The 8,081-nt window shown below is 40.7% G+C and overlaps 1 non-coding gene across 1 annotated transcript in view; it reads right to left on the bottom strand.

Moving 5' to 3' along the window:
• Positions 1-4,445, bottom strand: part of LOC112075162 (uncharacterized) — a 26,074-nt gene extending 21,629 nt beyond the window's left edge. Inside the window, exons 1-2 of the transcript XR_011477257.1 lie at positions 4,313-4,445; positions 2,661-2,823 (exon numbers count right to left, since the gene is read on the bottom strand). This is a non-coding gene — a transcript (uncharacterized protein). The remainder of the gene's footprint in view (positions 1-2,660; positions 2,824-4,312) is intronic.
• Between the last annotated feature and the right edge of the window lie 3,636 nt (positions 4,446-8,081).

Here is an 8,081-nt window from a genome sequence, read left to right on the forward strand (position 1 = left end):
ATTCATTCTATAGGTTACTATGGGTTCATTCTGTAGGTTACTATGATTCTTTCTATAGGTTACTATGGGTTCATTCTATAGGTTACATGGGTTCATTCTGTTAGGTTACTATGGATTCATTCTGTAGGTTACTATGGGTCATTCTGTAGGTTACTATGGGTTCATTCTAGTAGGTTACTATGGGTTCATTCTGTAGGTTACTATGGATTCATTCTGTAGGTTACTATGGGTTCATTCTTAGGTTACTATGGTTCATTCTACAGGTTACTGTGGGTTCATTCTGTAGGTTACTATGGGTTCATTCTATAGAGTTACTATGGGTTCATTCTATTAGGTTACTATGGGTTCATATCTATTAGGTTACTATGGGTTCATTCTATAGGGTTACTATGGGTTCATTCTACTAGGTTACTGTGGGTTCATTCTGTATGGTTACTATGGGTTCATTCTATAGATTACTATGGGTTCATTCTATAGGTTACTATGGGTTCATTCTGTAGGTTACTATGGGTTCATTCTGTAGGTTACTATGGGTTCATTCTGTAGGTTACTATGGGTTCATTCTGTAGGTTACTATGGGTTCATTCTATAGGTTACTATGGGTTCATTCTATAGGTTACTATGGGTTCATTATGTAGGTTACTATGGTTCATTCTGTAGGTTACTATGGATTCATTCATTAGGTTACTATGGGTTCATTCTGTAGGTTACTATGGGTTCATTCTATAGGTTACTATGGATTCATTCTATAGGTTACTATGGGTTCATTCTGTAGGTTACTATGGGTTCATTCTATAGGTTACTATGGGTTCATTCTGTAGGTTACTATGGATTCATTCATTAGGTTACTATGGGTTCATTCTGTAGGTTACTATGGGTTCATTCTATAGGTTACTATGGGTTCATTTCATAGGTTACTATGGGTTCATTCTGTAGGTTACTATGGATTCATTCATTAGGTTACTATGGGTTCATTCTGTAGGTTACTATGGGTTCATTCTATAGGTTACTATGGGTTCATTCTGTAGATTACTATGGATTCATTCTGTAGGTTACTATGGGTTCATTCTGTAGGTTACTATGGGTTCATTCTGTAGGTTACTATGGATTCATTCTGTAGGTTACTAGGGTTCATTCTATAGGTTATATGGGTTCATTCTATAGGTTACTATGGATTCATTCTATAGGTTACTATGGGTTCATTCTGTAGGTTACTATGGGTTCATTCTATAGGTTACTATGGGTTCATTCTGTAGGTTACTATGGGTTCATTCTGTAGGTTACTATGTGTTCATTCTGTAGGTTACTATGGGTTCATTCTGTAGGTTACTATGGGTTCATTCTATAGGTTACTATGGGTTCATTCTGTAGGTTACTATGGGTTCATTCTGTAGGTTACTATGGGTTCATTCTGTAGGTTACTATGGGTTCATTATGTAGGTTACTGTGGGTTCATTCTATAGGTACGATATTTTTCATTCTGTAGGTTACTATGGGTTCATTCTGTTGGTTACTATGGGTTCATTATGTAGGTTACTATGGGTTTCATTCTATAGGTTACTATGGGTTCATTCTGTAGGTTACTATGGGTTCATTCTATAGGTTACTATGGGTTCATTCTATAGGTTACTATGGGTTCATTCTGTAGGTTACTATGTGTTCATCCTATAGGTTACTATGGATTCGTTCTATAGGTTACTATGGGTTCATTCTGTAGGTTACTATGGGTTCATTCTGTAGGTTACTATGGGTTCATTCTGTAGGTTACTATGGGTTCATTCTATAGGTTACTATGGGTCCATTTTGTAGGTTACTGTGGGTCCATTCTGTAGGTTACTGTGCATTGTGCACTATAAATGCATGGAAGGAGGGATGTTGGCAGTGGCTGTCTACATTATATGCAGGGCATTATGATATGGACATAATGTACAGGGAAAAGATGCACATTGGCCAATGAACACGATGTGCTCACAGATATATTCAACAATGAAGGCCTTGACATTAATTTCACAAGGGGATTCAGATGTGGTAAATGACAGTGAATGGTTTGCTGAGGTGTGTGTCTGACTGAACATGAATAATATTGTCCCAGCTGAAGTCATTGTGACTGTGGTCATAACCACTTTTAGAAAAAAAAAAGGTTCTAAGTAGAACCATACAGGGCTCTTGGTGCCATAGTAACCTATGGAATGAATCCATAGTAACCAACAGAATGAATCCATAGTAACCAACAGAATGAACCCATAGTAACCTACAGAATGAATCCATAGTAACCTACAGAATGAATCCATAGTAACCTATGGAATGAATCCATAGCACAGACAAATGCAATGTAGGCAGTGAGGGATCAATTATGCTTTGACTACTACACGCTTCAAAGAGAAACCATAACATCCAATTACAAAGAATGACAAAAAGACCCACCCCTATTCCAACCAATCAAGGAAAAGTACATTGTCTCTGGACCTATAGCGTCGCTTTACGAGGCGTTCTAAATGTCAGCGTTCTCAACTCTTATTGGTCGATGCAGCCGTCAAGCAATTTCTGCTGTACATAATAACGCGCTCGCTCGACAGGCGCTCGTGATGTGCATGCATTAAAGTGAAACCATGGACGTCACAGGTACCGAATTATACAACACAGAGTGATTTCGGTCTTACGTTATAAAGGTCGGGTCTTACCGATAAACATGGCGCCTTCCTTAGTCTTTTCCGCCGCCAGCGCYGCTCCRTCTTTAGTCTTCTCCGCGGCCATAGCCATGCCGTCTTTAGCTTTGGACAACCCTTTCATGAACACATCCATCTCGACCCTGGTCCTGGTGCTCTGGAGAGATGCAAAGACCCAAGAATCACTTTCCATGTAGTCTATTTTGTCGGCCTATAGTCCCATACCGTAGTAARGTGGTAGGCCTAGTACTAGTTATACGGTAACGGGTAGCTAAATCGACTGAAGAGGAAACAAACTGTTCATAGTCCTGAAACAGAGCGTTTTAATTATGTATGATGAATTATTTGTATTCGYTAGGGTCCTGGAGATCTGGAGAGAAGGGAATGGGATCCCATTACACCACCGATTGTCAGTAGTTTACTATGCGTTATACAGTTATGTGGTACTAGTTACACGGTAATGAATGACTGTTTTTAACGGATTGATTGCTCTGGAGAGAGATGAACCACGAATGGATGGATAGTCATACCGAATAAAATACGAACTGTCCATGGTGCTGAAAAAGCGCGTTTTAATTATGTATTCTGAATGAGTTTTATTCGGTATTTCTCGGTTATGGACTGTAGTTTTATTGATTGGCAGATGAGGAGATGTTAATAGCTTAACGCATGTAACTAGCTTTCACTGTTTCCCCTTTTCTCTTTCGTGTTTTCTTCCTTCTAATACCATAGTTGTCACTTTGTGTCTAGGCTTTCATCGGTAGCGATGACGGAAGAATGGGGATTAAAGGAAGCCTCCCCTCTCAGTTCACAGTTGGCCTCGATAGCCGATCCTCTGCCATAGACCAGTCATTATAGTAAAGGCCGTTATTTAATTTGTTTTTCGCACCTCCTCCCTTCTCCAAATGTCATGAAATATCCAGAGAGAGCGAGAGAGGGGGGGATTTTTTTTTTTTTTTGAAATGGTTAAATGTGCTCGCGGTCATTAATTATTACTCTCAATGTCCGCGCGAGCCGAGGACAAGTCAGGAAGTTGAATTTGAAATAGCGCCTATCTGATGTACCTGTTTAACCAAGCGCATTACCTGTAATATTGCCTAGCCCTACTATTATATGTGGGGGAAGGGGAGGGATAAAAAAAAACGTGATGCTCATCACGGGCACCAAGGACAATATGTATTTTGTCAAGAAATACATATARGTCTACAGGGTAGAATATGACATAAAACAAATATTTATATTTATTTTTTAATCAAATACACGATTTAATCAATAATTTCGATGTGTTAATATTATAATAAWTATTAGGCTACTGTACCTTATAGAGAACGCCCATTCAGGAAATTATGTCTCGTTAATTTTCTCCTCAAATGCAACAATTGCTCTTTCGGCCTTTCATCAGGTTTCCATTTGACACTGATTTAATTCAACGTGTTAGTTATCTATAATTGACACGGATCACTTACATAATAAACTAAAATATGTGTAGCCTTCAATGATCCCCCCCCCCCCCCCCCCCCCCCCCCCCTATACAAACGTACCGTTATAATGTCGATATTATTTCCATACAACCTCCTACATGTTTTCCCCATTTCTCTCGACGCCAGACACAAATATCACAACAAACAAACATGAAATCCTCTTACCTTTTATTACAAAGATGACTTGTTTCCTCAAGGTTCTATTGCCCAGTTGATTCAAATATCGCCTCGACCCGGAGCTGCTGTCAGTGACTGATCGCTAGGTAGGTGGGCCTTCCTCGGGATTGTCTGTCTGTCGACCAATAGGAAGCGGCCGATCACGTAGCCACCTTTTTCATTGATCATTCCAACAGCACGACATCAACATCACTATCATCATCATCATCGTGACCATCAACAACATAGTCTTTACCCCTTTAAAATAGAAAACGCATTACATCATTTGTTATTATTAGACACTTAGTAAAAGTAGTATTAGCAGCAGCAGTGGTAGTGTCAGCAGGCCTGCCAATTAATTATAAGATGATTATCAATGTTCTGAAAATGTTCTCTAACTGAAAATGTTCTCTAACTGAAAATGTTCTCGAAATGAAAATGGGGAACTAACGGATTACACTGTTATGTCGTTTGTTTAATTTGTTCTGCACGTGTACGGAGTGAGGACGGGCATTTATGTTCTGTGACTACGTGAAACGGAGAGAGCCGATAGAGAGAAGGAGGGCGAGAAAGAGTGGAATCTCCCCCTTTTGCCCACGTCAATTCCCCCTTGCTCAGGAAGAGCGGTGTATTGATGACATCAGGCCATCCAGCAGAAGTGCCTTATTGATTACTGTGACATTAGGAGAAAAGCTTTCAAGCAGTTCCCCCAGGTGTGACTTTCAAACTATCGGACCAGTGAATACTGTCACGTGACCTTCCATCAGCTGTTTCTATCTGCTAGTTTAACTACCGAAGCCAGAACTGCGATGTCCATGGTTCTGCACGATATATGCTACTTACTCTAGGCTCGCAGGTCGGTTCTTAAAATGTGTATTATTCGATTCGTAGGTGGTGCAGAACCGATTATTCCTTTCACGCTGCCCATGTTTCTGAAAGTGAGTATGGGATCCCAGGCGGGGCCGTTCACGGTGCTGAAATGTACAGTAGACTGTAGGCCCTATGGTTTCAGGTGGTGTTGAACAGAAAACAAGTCCAGGTGGGGCTGTCAAGGGTCCTGAACGTTATATAAAAGACTCGCGGGTGGTTCTGAACGGACAATGACAACAGGCGCTGTCCATGGTGCTGATTTGTATAGTTAGCGTTTAAACAGGTAACTGCCCAAATAAGGGAAAAACAAACATAACCCGTCATAATAGGGCGTTATGGCAACCAGCAGCCAGAACAGCTTCAATGCACCTTGGCATAGATTCTACAAGTGTCTGGTATGATTGGAGGTTAATTGCTTAATTAGGAACCACACCTGTGTGAAGCACCTGTTGTTTTTCTTGGATCCCTCATTTCCTCCAGAGTTTCCATTATTTAGGCAGTTACCTGTCTAGGATTACTATGGCTGCTATGGGAGTCAGTGTGTAACACAAGCCAATTAAACTACCCTCGGTACAAGGGTGTAGTGTGCAGCAGTTAGCAATGTTCCCCTCTAAGCTGCTCGCAGTAGCTCCAGCTCCCGGGACTGCCGTGCACAGCGCACAGAGAGAAGCATGAGATTGAACTTCATCCAACCGTTCTAGAGTTTTTCCCTGTTTAACACTATCGACAGTTTCCCTTTACTGTCGCATTTGTGATCGAATCAATGCAATATTAGCCGATTCCAATGCAACATACCGAAACATAACGAACTATGCAAGAAATGTTGTCGTAGGCAGAACGCGTCAGAGTAAGATTATATTGTTCACGACTCAGCCCATACTCTACCACAGACRATAACCAATCAGTGCTGCAGTAAGCCTATATGCAAATATACCATTGCCATAWATGGATCTGTGCCATTCACTTTGAACTGGACTGTGTTTACAGCATGAGTGGTCYTGAGTCAATGCACTTGTTTTGAGGTTAAAGCAAGTAGCCASATGTGAACATTTTGTTCATATCCTTTGCTAGTTAGTGAGTTATTAGGTCAGTTATAGATCATTTGTAGTCAGCAGTGGAGGAGTGGTTGCTTCCTACAAGAGCACAAAACYTGTACATTTCTAGATATCTTTAAAAAAGCAAGTCAGGTAAATAYCTTTTTTTGTCTTAAAGGGGCAGTGTTATATTTTTAGAGCAAGCTTGAATAAGRMAAGTAGCCAATAGGCAGAGGGGTAGCATKATTTGTCTGATTCTCTCTACTAATGGTATGGGACTAATAATGCATTTTATTTTGTGAAGTGGTTTCTTGCATCAAACAACACAACAACATATTTCAGTCACCTCCTTGTCTGAAGGACAAGTGGATAATCAGGTTAATGTCAAGCCCTGCATTATGTTTTTCAAAAGTCTCATGGAATATAGGCCTACATTGAACACCACACGTTGGCTGCTACTGTGGGCAGAATGATAGAACAGCTATTTCCATGGTAAAATGTTATGGGATGCATTTTCTCCATTATTTTTGATGTTAGGCCACTCTGGTAGAACTACATTATGATCAAATAGCCACAGTAGCCTACTTGACCACTGTGAAAACTGTAACTTAAAGCGGGTACAGCCTCAGTGTTCACAGTAAACGCTCACTGGAAGCTGCACAGAATTTTCACAACGTTCAAGTTTGTGGTCAGCAGACCTGAAATTTGCTCAGGCCCCCCCCCCCCCAAATTTTTTTTTGAGGGAACATTGGTTGTTAGTGAATGTAGCGATGAGGGGGAAATTACTTCCTTAGTCACAGCTGCCCTCTGGTGGTGAAACTGCAACATTACACAGAAAGTTGCCACCCAACTCAAAGCATACCAAAACCACGAGTCTGAAGTAAACYTTACAATGTCATGTTTCTGTGTAGTACACATGTRCTTCGTGAGAAACATGTCACKATTTATCCATCAAATCTTTATTKTTTTCTGAATTGACTGGAATTGAAATAGAATTGACCCCAACKCTGGTGTTCACCAAAACATCCAGAAATCATAACTGTGAGAAATACTAAGTTGCAATAGTTGTGTCATTCTCTCTGTTAGAATCTACTCAAACTCAAACTCCAATTACAATTACAAATGTTCCCCATTAAAAAACAATGAAGAGATTTGGAATTTCAGTGTACTTCCTGAATTAACTGGATGTGAAAGGGAAGTGAACCCAACCCTGTCCTTCCCGCGTTTCGTTGTTCTATTTTCTTAATTCTTGTTTATGACCTCCTTTGTTGGTTTGATCTGCTCACTTTCGCTATGCTCGCATCCGTGTTTTATATGCCCGTCACATGTTGTTCTCTCATGTACTATCGATGTTTTAGCGAGCTCTGCTTGATTCTTGAACATACTTAATGAGTATTCCGAATGTGAGGTAATAATCTACCTTTATAGTATTCTATGTTGGTTTGTTACTTTTTTTTTGTTTTTTTTGTGTTAAACCTGATGACAACACCATTGTTCTGACTGTATAACCCCTCCAGCAACCCTGGTGAACAACACATATTCTGACTGTATAACCCCTCCAGCAACCCTGGTGAACAACACCATTATTCTGACTGTATACCCCTCCAGCAACCCTGGAACAACACCATTATTCTGACTGTATAATTCCTCAGCACATCTCACACGTCATCACCACTGCAGGAATTACTGTACTCCTGTTCTGAGGTTTAAATGGCACTCTATTCCCTATATAGTATTAACACCTGCTCTGCATGACTCTGAGGCCCCAGGAGACACCCTGCTCTGCAGACTCTGAGGCCCAGGAGACACCCCTGCTCTGCTGACTCTGAGGCCCAGGAGAACACCCCTGCTCTGCAGACTCTTGAGGCCCCTAG

This window comes from Salvelinus sp. IW2-2015, unplaced genomic scaffold (genome assembly GCF_002910315.2).
Source record: "Salvelinus sp. IW2-2015 unplaced genomic scaffold, ASM291031v2 Un_scaffold3009, whole genome shotgun sequence".
NCBI classification, from domain to species: Eukaryota; Metazoa; Chordata; class Actinopteri; order Salmoniformes; family Salmonidae; genus Salvelinus; species Salvelinus sp. IW2-2015.